Source organism: Microcaecilia unicolor, chromosome 3 (assembly GCF_901765095.1).
Source record: "Microcaecilia unicolor chromosome 3, aMicUni1.1, whole genome shotgun sequence".
Lineage (NCBI taxonomy): Eukaryota > Metazoa > Chordata > Amphibia > Gymnophiona > Siphonopidae > Microcaecilia > Microcaecilia unicolor.
This window is the reverse complement of record NC_044033.1, coordinates 233,027,994-233,043,284: the sequence shown is the minus strand read 5'-3', so window position 1 is coordinate 233,043,284 and position 15,291 is coordinate 233,027,994. Positions and strand designations below refer to the sequence as shown.

The 15,291-nt window shown below is 42.3% G+C and overlaps 1 protein-coding gene across 1 annotated transcript in view; it reads left to right on the top strand.

The window, feature by feature from the left end:
• Positions 1-15,291, top strand: part of ATP13A1 (ATPase 13A1) — a 343,318-nt gene that overhangs the window by 70,063 nt on the left and 257,964 nt on the right. The window lies entirely within an intron of this gene.

The window sequence follows — 15,291 nt, the reverse complement described above, 5'->3', positions numbered from 1 at the left end:
GCAACAAGTTCCAAAGCTTAACTATTTGTTGAGTGAAAAAAATATTTCCTCCTGTTTGTTTTAGAAGTAGTGCTATGTAACTTCCTTGATATAGCAGAATTAGAAAAGGCTAAAAGAAGGACAACCAGAATGATTAAGGGGGTGGAACTACTCTCATATGAAGAAAGGCTGAAGAGTATAGGACAGTGTAGAGTATAGAGAGAGCTGAGGGGGATATGATAGAGGTCTACAAAATACTTGGTGGTGTAGGCTAAGATGTCTCTGACTGTGAGTGGGGTATTTCTTGTGACACTAAATCCATTCTTCATCCTCTTAAATTGCTTTACTGCCTGAAATGGTATTTTCATATCTGTTGTCTTGCTTCAGTTTTTGGGCTGGCTTTCCTTTGTCATATGTAAGTCTGGTTTCACTTACAGATTTACTTTTGGTCTTTATTAATATGATATACCACTTTTCAGTGATAAGGTAGAAAAATGGTTCACAATATAAATATAGGGGAAGAAAAGAAATTTGGAGGAAAATGATGTAATTTGTTTTTTAAACTTCAAAGTGATGAGAAGGGAAACTGCACTGATCCTAACCTCGCCATTTGCAGTCTCTGATTTTGACTTCCATGAAAAGGCTTGTTGAAAAAGCCAGTTTAATGCTATTTTTGAAGTGAGCACACAATGACTCTCATCTTAAAGAAGATGGGAGGGAATTCTAATAGAGAGAAGGCCTGATAGAAGAAAGTATGATGTCACTTCAAACAAATATAATTGAAGGAGAGAATATAGAGTATATGTTGCATGGATCTACTGTATATACTCAAGTTGTCTATTCTGACCCTTGTTGAAATCTGTGAAACCATGGGCTATAGGGAGGGGGGTGGGTTTGGGAAAGGCAGGGGGCATGCTGGAGGGGAGAGAGAGAGGGAGCAATGTTGGACCTGGAGTTGGAGGGAAGTGATAGAGAGGGAGCAATGTGGACCCAACCTTGACTACAGGCTACAGTACTTATGGCCATTTTTAGTCCTAAAACTGTCCTCGACTTATACATGAGATTGACTTATAGTCAAGGATATATGGTGAGTGAGTGAGAGGGAGTGTATGGAAGGGTTCTAGGGGTGATCTGGGAGACTACAGACAGGTGTGTATGATGTTGGTGTCATTTTCTGGTAAATTCTATTAGAGAGAATAACATTATTCTGAACACACAAATATGATTTAGTGGGACAGAGTCAACATGGATTTAGCCACGCAAAGTCTTGCTTCACTAATCAGCTATGTTGGAAGGTGTGGATAAAGTTGATGCAGCTGATGTAGTGTGTCTAGGTTTCCATAAAGCTTTTACAATGTCCTGTTGTGGATTGGGAACTCGTTAAATGGCAGAAACAATTCTCTCAATGGAGGAAGGTGAATATTGGAGCACCACAATGATCTGAACTGGGACCCATCTAGAAATGGAAATGATGAGTGAGGTGATTGAATCTGCAGATGGGACAAAATTATTCAATGGTTTAAGGTTTATTAAGCTTGATATACCATTTTTAATATATAGATATATAGATAGTATATAATGGTTTACATCCCCTTTAAAGGAGACTTTAAGAGCATAATAGACCAAGTTCAGTCAGGATTTGAGATAATGGAAACATAGACCTCAACCTTTCGATTGAAACTAAATAAGGAAAAAACAAAATGCATGGAAATCACAAGCCCACATAGTATGACCACAAGCAGCAACTTCACGATTGGGCAAACCGTTTTTCTCCTAGAAAGAAGCAGTTCTAGACCAAAATCTATCATTCAACGACCAATATTGGCAGTAACTAAACAAGTTTTTATGTCACTATGGAAATTAAGTAGAATTAGGGATCTCTTCTCGGGTACGACATTTCGCATCCTAGTTCAAACATTTGTCTTATCCAAGATTGACTGTTGTAACGGGGTGTATGCAGACTGTAAGGCCATAAGCCTAAAGAAACTTCAGACTGCCCAAAATACCACAGCATGACCGATTTTCAAGGCTTTGCGGTACCAAAGGGCAACCCCTTTGTTCCAGTCTTTACATTGGCTCCCAGTGAAAGCCAGGATCTACTTCAAAATAAACTCCCTCGTCTTCCAGATACTACATGGAATAACCCCCCGACCCAATAACATGGGCTCTCTGTAATTGATCTTCGATTAAGAAATGCCTTGAAGAGATCCTGGAATTTCCTCTTACTCCAGTTCCCAAACTGTAAGTGAATACTGTACAAATCCATGTACGTTGCGGGATTTTCTTTCCTTGCAACCAAGACATGGAGCTCACTACCCACAGCTGTGAGATGGATAACAGATTACCTGCTATTTCAGAAAACACTTAAATTGTACTTCTTCAAATTATTTTTAAGAGAGGAAGGCTAATGACAAGGAACCGAATGCCATCAATAGAGAAACAAATTCGAAGGAGTTCAGGGAGCGTATTTCATAAAGTAGGTGCAATGAAAAAGAAAGCACAAGATTTAATATAAGCATAACTAGCTGGTGGAGGGAGGACAAGATGATGTTCATATAAGGAACAGCGTATTCTGGTAGGCTTTATATAACAATCACAGATAATAAATATAAAGGAATCTCTCTATAAAGTGCTTTATGGGCTAAGATGGATATCTTGACCTGAATCCTGTATTGAATTGGGAGCCAATGATATCACATAAACAGAGGTTTCACAGAATCAAATCAACAAGCACAACAAAGTCTTGAGTGCTGTACTCTGTAGTGTTTGAAGATGCTTCAGATTACATGAGGTTATGCCTGTATATATATTGTTACAGTAATCAAGTCTGGAAATGAGGAGAGCCTGGATTAATGTACGAAGAGTAGAATCATCAAAATAATATCTGACAGAGTGGAGTCATCACATGATGAATTATCGATGAAATATGAACAGTAAAAGAAAACAAATAATCTATAATTATCCCTAAGCATTTGAAAGAGTCCCAACCACTGGGACCAGAGAGCCAAACAACAATGGAACTAAAGATGGGGTGTGAAGAGTGACGTGGGAGCCAGCAAGCAGTGGTTTTGACAGGTTCAGAACAAGACAATATAGTACATCCAGGCAATATTAGAGCGGTCCAAGTTCAGGATTAGTTAAAGTTTGTGTAATAGACCAATAAAATATCATCCACATAATAAAATATGCTGATACCAAGATCTTGTATTACAGTCAACAGAGGACTAAAGAACATGTGAAATAATGTTGGCGGTAGAGCAGAACCCTCAGGCATGCCACACCATAGAGGACATGCTGAAGACGATGTTGCTGATGATACTGCGAAAGTATGATCTTGCAAAAATGACTTGAGCCATTGTAATACTGATTGACTAAATCAAATGCAGCTGATAGGTCTAGGTTGGTAGTTAGTTGGTACAGATGGGTCAGTTGATAGTTAGATAGTATGACTGGTTCAGCCAACTGCTTTTTCAAAACGGCTTACTTTAAGGAAGTGTTACTAAACCAGAGGAGAGACTCTCCTTAATAATAGATACCATGAAAAGTAAAAGCCCTAGAGAGAGAAGTTTCAACCACTTGGAAGGTATGGGGTCAAGAGGAATATGTGGTTGGTTTTGATTTCAAAAGGGAAATGGGACTTGATATACCGCCTTTCAAAGCAGTTTACATAGTATATTCAGGTACTTATTTTGTACCAGGGGCAATGGAGGGTTATGTGACTTGCCCAGAGTCACAAGGAGCTGCAGTGGGAATCGAACTCAGTTCCCCAGGATCAAAGTCCACTGCACTAACCACTAGGCTTATTGTCTTCAACGTCACTATCTGGGATATTGACCAAAAAAGATCACAATCTGACATCATTAAAACCCAAGTCTGGGTATGTAATTCAGACTGAGTATCTGGCAGTACTGAAGAGGACTGTTATGTAGGGTTGGGCAGAAAAAGTAGATTGTAAAATCATAACCTTATGAACAGAAGTATTGTGCTGAATTCCCACCTGTCGGAACAGCTGAAGTCTCAAAAGAGGTCTTACCACCGATAAGCTCTGATAGAGAAAAATAAATATTTTGGTTTGTTCAAGGAATCGCTCAAAAATTTATTATAGTTTATTATTTCTTAGCGTCCCATACTTGTGCAAAATAAGACTTCTGGTGTACCTTACATAAGCGTGAAATAGCTGGTGTCTTATGTTTATGCCATATATAGCAAGTTCCTAACGAACACAGTCTTCTGAGAATTGGTCTTGATCTACCATACATTCATCCCCATTTGCATTTGTGTTCTGCGGTCCTACTCCTGGCCTTTTATCCGTGAACACAAAACAGAAATAATTGTTAAGCAGTTCAGCTTTTTCCTTATTGGCTTATACATCTTCAAACGCCACAGAGTACAGCAGTCAGAGTTTGTTGTGCTTGTTAATTTGATTCCGTGAAACCTCTGTTGAAGAATCTTCAGTGCTTCCTTAGAGTCTGGAGTGGGTCCCAGACGACTGGAGAAGGGCGGATGTGATCCCTCTGCACAAGAGCGGAAGCAAAGAGGAGGTTGGGAATTACAGACCTGTCAGTCTGACCTTGGTGGTGATGGAAATGTGTCTAAAGCGGAGGATCATGAGGCTTCTTGAATTGAATGGACTGCAGGACCCGAGGCAGCACGGCTTCGCTAGAAGCAGGTCATGTCAGACAAATTTGATTGATTTCTTTGACTGAGTGACCAAATATTTGGATGTGGGAGGGGCACTAGATGTGGAGTACTTGGATTTTAGCAATGCCTTTGACATGGTTCCGCACAGGCGACTGATTTAATAAACTGAGTGCCCTTGGTATGGGACCTAAAGTGACTGACTGGGTTAAAAACTGGTTAAATGGAAGCAACAGAGTGGGTAGTGGTAAATGGAGCTTGTTCTGAGGAAAGGGATGTTATGAGTGGTGTACCACAGAGGTCGGTTCTCGGGCTGACTCTTTTTAACATCTTTATGAGTGATATTGCAGAAGGACTGTCTAGTAAGGTTTGTTTTTTTGCGGTTGATATCAAACTCTGTAATAGGGTGGACACCTCGGAGGATCTAGTGAAGCTGGAAGAGTGGTCTGATAATTGGCAACTAAAATTTAATGCTAAAAAATGCAGGGTCATGTACTTGGGTTACAAGAATCCAAGGACAAGGTACAATACAGGGAGTGAAGTGCTTCTGTGTACGAAAGAAGAGTGAGAACTGGGGGTGATTGTGTCTGATGACCTTAAGGTGGCCAAACAGGTGGGATTTGGGGGTGATTGTGTCTGACAGTCTTAAGGTGGCCAAACAGGTAGAAAAGGCGACAGTCAAAGCCAGAAGCATGCTTCAGTGCATAAGGAGAGGGATGACCAGCAGGAAAAAAGAGGTGATAGTGCCCTTTTATAAGTCTCTGGTGAGGCCCCATTTAGAATACTGCTGCAATTCTGGAGATTGCATCTAGATATACACAGGATGGAGACGGTCCAGAGGGTGGTTACAAAACTGGTAAGCGGTCTCTGTCATAAAGCATATAGGGATAGGCTTATGAACCTCAACATGTATACCCTGGAAGAGAAGCGGGGGGATATGATAGAGACATTAAATACCTCTGTGGCATTAATATACAGGCGATGAGCCTTTTTCTTTTTTTTTTTTTTATTCTTTATTTATAATTTTTATATACAATTCCAAAGCGAACTTTGTCAAGAAATAAGCCATAGTATTTCAAAGAAACAATGTACTAAGGGAAATAATTTTCCATAATCAACTTTTTCATTTTTATGCTGTAGTCCACAAAGAGAAGGAGACTGATACACAATTCCTTATAAGAGGGTAAGGATACTAAATAAAAGAAACAAAATTACATCAAAAAGGATAGCGTTTTAAAAATGATGAGCCTTTTTCAAATGAAGGAAAACTCTGGAATGAGAAGGCATAGGATGAAGTTAAGAGGAAATAGTCTTAGGAGGATTCTAAGGAAATACTTTTTATGGAAAAGCTGATGGATGCATGGAATGGCCTCCTGGTGTGGAGGTTGTGGAGACGAGGACTGTATCAGAATTTAGGAAAGCATGGGACAGGCACGAGGGATCCCTTAGAAAAAGGAGGAGTTAATGACTATTGAGGAGGATCAGGCTGGATGGGCCATTTGGCCCTTATCTGCCGTCATATTTCTATGTCTCTTCTAGTTTGTTGCTTTTTATAGATATAATCCTTCATCGTGGTGGCGAACAGTGCAAGTGTGTTCAGTATAGTAGTTAAAGTATTATTCCAACAAATAACCTTCTCAGTAAGTGATTGAGTCAAAGCCCGTTGGAAAAGAAGTACCAAATGGTGTAAGAGTTTTGTGTTCTAGTCAATAAAATAGCACGTTAAGTCATACTGGATTAGTATTAGATTAGTGTCATGTTTCCCCAAGCAGGGACTGGGTTTGTGAGCCCTTGGACCACTGCCGAGGAACGGCAGCGGCAGTCAAAACCACCCCACACCAGAGGCAAGGCAGAATTCTGACAAACAGTGAGACTTCACCTGCACATGGCCACCTTTCACCAAGAGTTGAGCCCCTGGCTGCGAGTGGCTGGCAGGACTTATAGGACAGGGCAGGAACAGGATCTCAACTAGGCTGCACAGGGACTGAGGGTCAGAGGGGAAAGAAATAGGGACTGCAAGGCAAGGAAGGGAAAAGCTAAAGGACAAGACTGAAAGCTGCAAGCAGCCACTAAAACAGGGAACAAGACATTGAAAAACAAGACACAGAACTGAAAGCTGCAGAACAGCCACTAAAGACACAAACAGACAAGGACTAGACACAAAACTAGAACCCAGAGACAGGACTAGCAAACAAACAATCTAATCTAACTACCCACAGAATAACTAAAGCAGACAAGAATCAAGGCAAGAAACCAGACTGAGCAGAAGTGCAAACAGCACCCCAACAAACCTCAGGGCCTTAGGCGATGCAAAGGCACAGCAGAGAGTTTCCAACTGATTAATAAGCCCAGAAGCAGCTGAGGCTCACTGCAGCAATCACCAGACTACTACGGGAGCTGTGCAGGATCAAACAAGACAGACAAATCCGGCAGCCTGGAAGATCCGGACTGGACTGGGCTAAAGTCTGGAACAGATGATAGTCCATAGCAGCCACCAGTTCTGGCCACCAGAGGGCGAGGTGAGCACAGACGTAGCAATTAGATAGTAAGGTTATAAGGTATTGGTCTGACCAGGGTACTGGTGTCAGGGAAGAATTCTGAGGGACTATCAAAGAACCTGAGTGTGCCAGGACTAAGTCCAACATGTGTCCTGCTAAGTGAGTTGGAGCTGTAATATACTGTAGAGGCTGACCAAATTTCAGTTTTAGCTTTGATGCCAAAACTGGCTGAAATCTGGATTCGGCCATGCTTCAGTTTTGGCCAAAAATGCAAGTGCTGACCGCCCTCTTGACCACTCTGTGCTGCCCACCCCCACCTGTAGGCCGAAACCCTTGCCCCACCAGCCTATTCCCTCTCCCTGCCAGAAAACCCATCCCCCTGGGCCACCCACCAATTCTGTTCTCCGCCCATCCGTAAGTCCTTCCGGCCTACAAAGCCCTGGTGTCTAGTGGCCTCTTCGGGGCAGAAATAATCCCGAGTTTGACTACTTGCGGCAGCCTTACGAGACTGCCGTAGGAGGTCGCAGCAACCATTTTGAGGTTGGAGCCAGTTTTAGTTATCTTAGGTTAGGTCTGATAATAGGGACAAAAATTGAACATCTCTGGGACAAGAAAACATATATTAAAGTCCTCTAAAATGAATAGGTTTGAATATTTAACAGCATCTGCTGAAGATTGACAAAGATTACCCTATCCTATAGAATCTATCAATATTCTGCAGTAAACAAGAAGTAAATGAATGGCAAGATCCGTTTTGTTATTCAGAATGATTTTAAGAAGTAGTTAGTTCCAAGTAAGGTAGCTCTGTAATAGAAAAGGTTTGCAAAAACAATACAACAATCCCTCTGCCTCTCTGGGATGTTCTAGAACAAAAATAGACTGAATAATTAGGAGATAAGCAGCCATGTCTCTGTGACACAGAGGAAGTTGAGGTTAAAGTCGGTGTTAAGATCATGAATTAGAGAACACTAGTACATAGAGATCTGCAGTTGAGCAGAGCAAAAGATGAAGGCCAGAGGGACTGTAGATAGGAAAAGGTATCTAAAGTATGAGAGACATTAAGAAAATTTCTTCCAGTGAACAGGAATGGTATTAACGAGAGAAGTATCCATATATGGTGAAAAAGAAGCTGCATATGAGAAGATAACCGACAAAGGTACCCAAAAAAGAAACAAAATACCAGCTGAGATAGGGAAGCATAGCTATCCAAAATAGTGTTACCCTAAGGAGCTCACCCAAAGAGCATGAACTGCTCCTTGAGCACACACTGCTAGATGTTGCTCATAGTTGTCTTCACCTTATAGAGGTCATGTGACCAGGAAGCTCGACCAACATGTCAGTACAGTGCTCTGTGAGACCACATGACTTCCAGAAGGTGCAGTAGCCCGATCAGGAAGTTCAGACCAATGTGTTAGTACAGCACTCTGGGAGACAGGGCTATTGCACACAAAATAACAATCGCTCAACCAATAGCTAAACAGGAATATTATTAGAAAGTAGCACAGCTTGCATGGATACCACTAGATGTGGGAGAATCATGTTGCTCGTAGTTGATATCACTTTGTGGCTGTCACATGACCAGGAAGTTCAGACCAATGTGTTAGTACTGGGAGATTGAGCTACTGCATCTTTTAACAAAGAAGCAATGTTTCCAATGCTGTATTTCTGGAGACTTGTCAAGGGGCACGTTGTCAGCTCGACTTCTCAGGAATTCTGACAGAGATAGAGTCACCAAAGCTGCTAAATGATTGTATGCAGACTGTGAGGAATTGAAGGAAGACCTTCTGAGGCTGGAATATTGGATATCCAGATGGCAGATGAAATTCAATATAGAAAAGTGCAAAGTGATGCACACTGGGAAGAATAACCCAGATTATAGCTACTTCATTCTAGGAGTCACTGCCCAGGAAAAAGATCTAGGTGTCATCATGGACAGCATGTTGAAATCTTCTGTTCAGTGTGCAGTAATAGCTAAAAAAAACCCTAACAATTAGGTATTATTAGGAAAGAAATAGAGAAAGAAGCAGAGAATATGATAATGCCTCTGCTTCGCTCTATTGTGCAACACTCGTTGAGTGTAGTGTGCAGCCTGCTCCACCTTTACCAGTCTGGTTTTTGCCTAGGTTACTCTACAGAAACTGTCCCCTCCACCTTGCTTAATGACTTTCACTCAGCATTTGGTCATGATGATGCAGTTTCTCTCTAGATCTCACTTCAGCTTTTGACCTTGTCAGTCATTTTTGCCTGCTTTCCAGGCTCTCCTCTGTTGGTATCTCAGGATTGGTCTTCAAGTGGTTCTCATTTTTTACCAGTCATTCCAGTTTTCCCTTCATTCTTCCTTATTTATTTGTTACATTTGTACCCCGCACTTTCCCACTTATAGCAGGTTCAATGCAGCTTACATAGTAGTAATAAAATTACAAAGTATAGTGCAGAGAAAACAGGCTGAGCTAGTAGAGTAGTGGAGATGTGTAACTAGGTAATATTAAAAGGGAGAGGAGGTAGGGGGAGGTGCTAGTTTTAGTCAACATTGAGAAAAACAAGGGATAACGTCGGGGTAAGCATAGGGAAAAATAGGAGGAGGTATGATCTGAGTCAATGCCGTTGTCGCAGGGCAGGTGACGAAAAGGTGGGTAGGTATGGTTAGGTCGTGGCATTTGGATAAGCTTCCTTGAATAGATGGGTTTTCAGTGATTTTCTGAAGGGTAGGTAGTCTTTAATAGATCGAATAGGTCTAGGTAGGGCGTTCCAGAGTTGACTGCCTTTGAAGGAGAAGTTGGAATCAAACGAGGATTTATACTTGAGACCTTTGCTTTTATCTAACCCATGGTCCTTTATCATGTGGTGTCTTCCCTAGGCTCAGTGTTGTCCCCTGTCTTCTTCAATATCTTTTTGAGTCCGCCTCTTTTCTTCAAGATCAAACATTTACACACCGCAGGGTCAGTCACATTCTTTTGTGGAGTACCACAGGGATTGATTCTCTCTCTGATACTTTTATGCCTATTAGTCCATTAGCAACACTTATAAAGGCTTCAGATCTCAGTGCATACTTTTATGCTGCTGACAATTTGATCATTCATTACACTACCAGTTCTAATCCTGATTTTTTCCATTCTTCAAGAATGTCTTGATAATGTATCTAAATGATTAGCGGTGCACTTCATGGTCCTCAATTAGCTTGTTAGATCACTGGTCATACTTCTGTTCCCTCCACTGCTCCGGTTTTGTTTGGCACACTGATTGTCGGTTAAACAGTTTAGTTACCTAGGTATTATTTTGGACTCCAACTTAAAGTTCATGGCTCAAATATCCTCAGTCTTGAAGAACGGGTTCTTTGTGCTTCACAGGTTGAGATCTGTAAAGGGGATTCTTGACTCCACTGTCTTACATAGTTTATTTCATGCTTTCTTAGGTTCCCAATTAGACTACTGCAATGTCATCTATGCAGGGCTCCCCAGCTCCAAACTCAAATGCTTACAAACACTTCAAAACAATGTGATCCGGTTACTTTGTTCAGCTAGTTGGAGAGACCATTCTACTCCATTATTTAAAAGACTTTATTGGCTTCCCATTCGCTTTAGGACTCAATTAAAATCCTTCTCTTGGCCTTCAAGGCATCCACACTGGCTTCCTGGATTATCTAGCAAAACTTAATATTCCTTATATCCCAGTGCGCAGTCTGTGCCTGTTAAATGATTTTAGGCTAGTTCTTCCTAACCTGTGACAGGCATACTGAGAGGTTAACATGAAGAACTGCTTTTTTTAATGGCCTCTTTTTTTATGGAATAGTCTACCCCTAGATATTAGATCTGAACAATCCCTTAAGAATTTTAAGTGTATTTTAGGTTTCAACAGTTTTTATTAATGAAGCTCAAAAATGGTGTTTACAGAATATAAATGTCTTTACAATCAAGCAACACACACCAAGTACAGAAATTGTACGATATTGCTCGTCTCCATTAATCTTTTAACTTTATCCCCCCCCCCCCTTGTACTGTTAACTAACATGTAATCAACAAGATCTATTAACCACAATTTCCCAACAACCCTTCCCCCCCATCTTTCCATTCAACCAATTGACACCATATGTTCAAATGCTTGCCCCCCAAAGATATAACCACCTTCAGGTATCAGCTGTACATTCACAAAGCCTTGACTTAAGATCAAACCATAATGTGTTAATTTACTCCTCTCCGTAAGAGAGCCAGGGGGCCTGTGGTCTGATGGCCCTCCTACCCCTCTCCGGAAGACGTCCATATCCTGCTGGGGAAGGGCTAATATAACTCCAAATAGGTTCCCCCCCTTTATTACCCCCCTCCTAAGCCCCCCCCCCCCCCACCGTGGTCTGCTCTACTGTCTTTCCAATTCCTAAATGGTGGTAGAAAGAGGACTATAATCCCAATTAATTTCCATTAGTTGCCGAGGGAAGTTTGGACAATGCACCAAGTTTATTAATAATATGACTCCTCGCCCTATGGGACAAAGTGTTAATATATCCTTCCCAGGTAAGGAAAAAATTGCTTTGTGTCCGAGGGTTAAGCAGAGAGTCCTGGAGCTCCATCGTAAGTAAATCATGTAGGCGATTCCTCCATTGCCAAAAGGAGGGGTTCAGTTCTTGTGTCCAGTTAACAAGTATGCACTTCATACCCACCAAAAAAGCCTTATGGGCCATTATATTCTGGTATCTCGTACCCCCCTCCACTGGAGCATGGCAACCCAAAAGAATACTCGTAGGCTGCTGATTGACCGTTTTCCCTCCTATTCTTTCTAAATATCTAACTATCCTGGTCCAGAAGGCTGTTATAGCTGAGCACTTCCAAAAGGCATGGTAGAAATTATTGTCCGGTGCCCCACAGCGTCTACATTGGGCAGATTCTATGTATCCCATCTGATTCAGTCGAGACTGAGAGGTATATGCCCTGTATATCACTCTGACCTGGCATTCTCGGAGGTTTGCGTTTTGCGTCCATTTCAGAACTCCCCTCCAACCCTTTAACAAATCTCCCGGGGTGATCCCTCTTTGTGTGTCTGCTGACCATTTTGCTGCCACTCGTGTGAGGTCTCCCTGTGGTCTTGCCAGTAGCAGCCTTTTATGTAATATGGATATCGAAATAGGATCCTCTGATATCATCTCAAATAATTCCCCCATCTTAGTGGTCAGATCAACACCAAGTGCATCTCGGGGAAGTGAAGCTATATAATGTCTAAGCTGTTCGTATGCAAAACATACCCCCCAATCCGCTTCGTCTAGGTTTAATTCGGCCATTGTTTTAAGATTACCACTAGGCTCCAACCAATAATGTAGAAGTACTTTATCTCCTTCCCCCCAGGATCTCACTATAGGATTTTCAGCCCCTGGGCGGAACGCCTCATTCCCTAGAAGGGGTAGTAATCTACTACATCTAGGATCAAAGGACCACAGCCTAGCCAAGTCCTTCCATATGGCCTTTAAGGGCCACACTAATACACTAGTCCTCAACCTTGTGGGTAGGTCCTTCAATGTCCCATGTAAGACATACATCAGGTTTAAGGGGCTACACCTTGCTATTTCTATCCCCAATGGGGTATAATCCTCCCTCTGCAGATACCAGTCCCCTAGGTGGCGCAGTAAACATGCTACATTATAGCGTTTAATGTCCGGCATTCCCATCCCCCCGTTCCTCCAAGGCCTCACCAGTTGTGAAAATCGTATCTGGGGTCGTTTCCCAGGCCACAAAAATTTTGAAAGCAGTTTTTGTAAAGATCTCACTTCCTGGTGCTTGAGATATAATGGGATTGTCTGTAAAAAGTAAAGCCATTTAGGGAAAAGCACCATATTAAACAAGGAGATGCGGCCTATTAACGATATCGGTAGCCCTGCCCATCTTCCCAGTGTCCTCTTGGTGTCTTCTAGCAAGTATTCTACATTAGCACTATATAGCAGCTTGGGGTCCTTGGTGAGTTGGATCCCTAGGTATTTAAACGCCTCCCCCACTCTCTTAAGTGGACAACCTAAACTTTCCCACTGCTCCTCCCTCATGTGAAGTGTCATAACCTCAGATTTGTCTAGATTGAGCCGAAAACCAGAGTAATCCCCAAATTCAGCAAAAATGTCCAATAGTGACGGTAAGGACACCTGGGGGTCCTGTATTATAGTCAAAAGGTCATCTGCGAAGGCCGAGATCTTAAAGGAAGTTTGCTGTATCTGTACCCCTCTCACCTCCCTCATATTCTGGATTTCTCTTATAAGAGGGTCAAGCACCAACACAAAAAGAAGGGGCGAGAGGGGACATCCCTGTCGGGTACCCCTGGCAATCCCGAACGTCGCAGATGCCTGCCCGTTTACCCATACCTCCGCAACAGGCCCCTGGTACAGCGTTTCTATGGCATGTAGGAAAAACCCTTCCATCCCAAATGCCTTCAGGGAGGCAAACATGAAGTCCCAGTTAACCCGATCAAATGCCTTTTCGGCATCAAAACTAATTATTAAGGCCGGGGTTGATGATTCATGTAGGCTTTCCAACGCTCCCAGAATCTGTCTCATATTTCGAGCTACTGATCTTTCTCGTACAAAGCCCACCTGAGACTCCTCCACTATCTCCCGGCAGGATCCGTGCCAGTCTGTTTGCCAGAATCTTTGCCAGTAATTTTGTTTCAAAAGGAAGCAAAGAAATAGGTCTATATGAACTGGCTAAGAGTGGGTCACGGCCTGGTTTTAACAGGACTATGATTTGTGCCTTCCTTAAAGACTCTGGTAGACCCCCCAGCTCTATACATTTATTGAAAACCTCTGTCAAGCAGGGTACAATATCCGAGCTAAGGAGTTTATAAAACTCAGAGGAGAGCCCATCCACTCCAGGAGACTTATGCAATGGGCTGGCACGTATACCCCAACTCACCTCTTCCTCTGTTATTAATCTATTAAGGCTACTTTGTTGTATCTCTGTGATCTGGGGCAGTGATTGTCCTGCTAAGTAACACTCGGCTTGAAGCCCCTGATCTTCAGGAGGGGAATATAAAGCTTCATAAAACTGCCGGAATACTTCATTCACTCCCTCCAGAGTATGCTGAGTACTCCCCTGTGCATCTCTGATTTGTGACACATATCTGGAACCACCCACTTGCTGTAACAGTCGTGTCATCAATTTCCCTTGCTTATTTGCGTGTTTATATAACTGATAACGATAATAAAAATTTGATTTTTTGGCTTTGGCATGTATTAACTGGTTCAAAGATGACTGGGCTTCTAATAGTCTTGATTTATTTAAGGGCGTTGGGTTAGCACCAAATCTCTGGCGTGCCTGTCCCACTACCTTCCCCATCCTGACTATCTCTGCCTCTCTAGATCTTTTCTTATAGGAATGATATGAAATTATGGCTCCTCTCAGCACGGCCTTGGCCGCTTCCCAAAATAGTATCGGGTCTAAGTGATAACTATTCTCATTAAACTCTGAATATTCTTTCCACTGGGATTGTATATAGGAGGCAAACTGTGGGTCGTAGAACAGTTCTGTGGGAAATCGCCACCTAGGCTTCTGAGTTCTATCCCCATCACACCCAATTGTGATCCACACAAAAGCGTGGTCTGAGACCTGTGTTGGCCCTATCTCAGCCTGTTGTAACCAAGGAATCCTATTTGCCGAAACCAGGATATAGTCAATTCTGGATAGTGTATCATGTGCCCTAGATAAATGGGTATAGTCCCTCTCTCCCGGATGGTACAGGCGCCATGCATCAACTAGATCTAACATCGAGCACAGCCGTGGGACTCCCTTTGTCAAGTTCACTGGCCCTACTCTAGAGGCTCCAGTACTATCCAGCAATGGATCATAGACTGAGTTAAAATCTCCCCCCATAAGTATAGGCATCTGATCAAAAGAGTGCACATGTCTCACCAGGGTCTGATAGAACCTCCTGTCATATTGGTTTGGTGCATATATATTAATTAGTAAGAAAGGGTGGTTATTTACATGAGCTTCTAAGAAAACATATCTTCCTAGCGGGTCCACAATTACTCGTTTTTTTGTAATATGAAGCCCTTTGCGGAATAGGATAATGACTCCCGCCTTTCTATTTGGTGACGGGCTTTCCACGTAGTCTCCCACTCACCATTTACACAACTTCTTGTGTTCTATTGCTGTTAGGTGTGTCTCCTGTAACATTGCTATATGTGCCTTTTGTCTATTTAAAGTCTGTA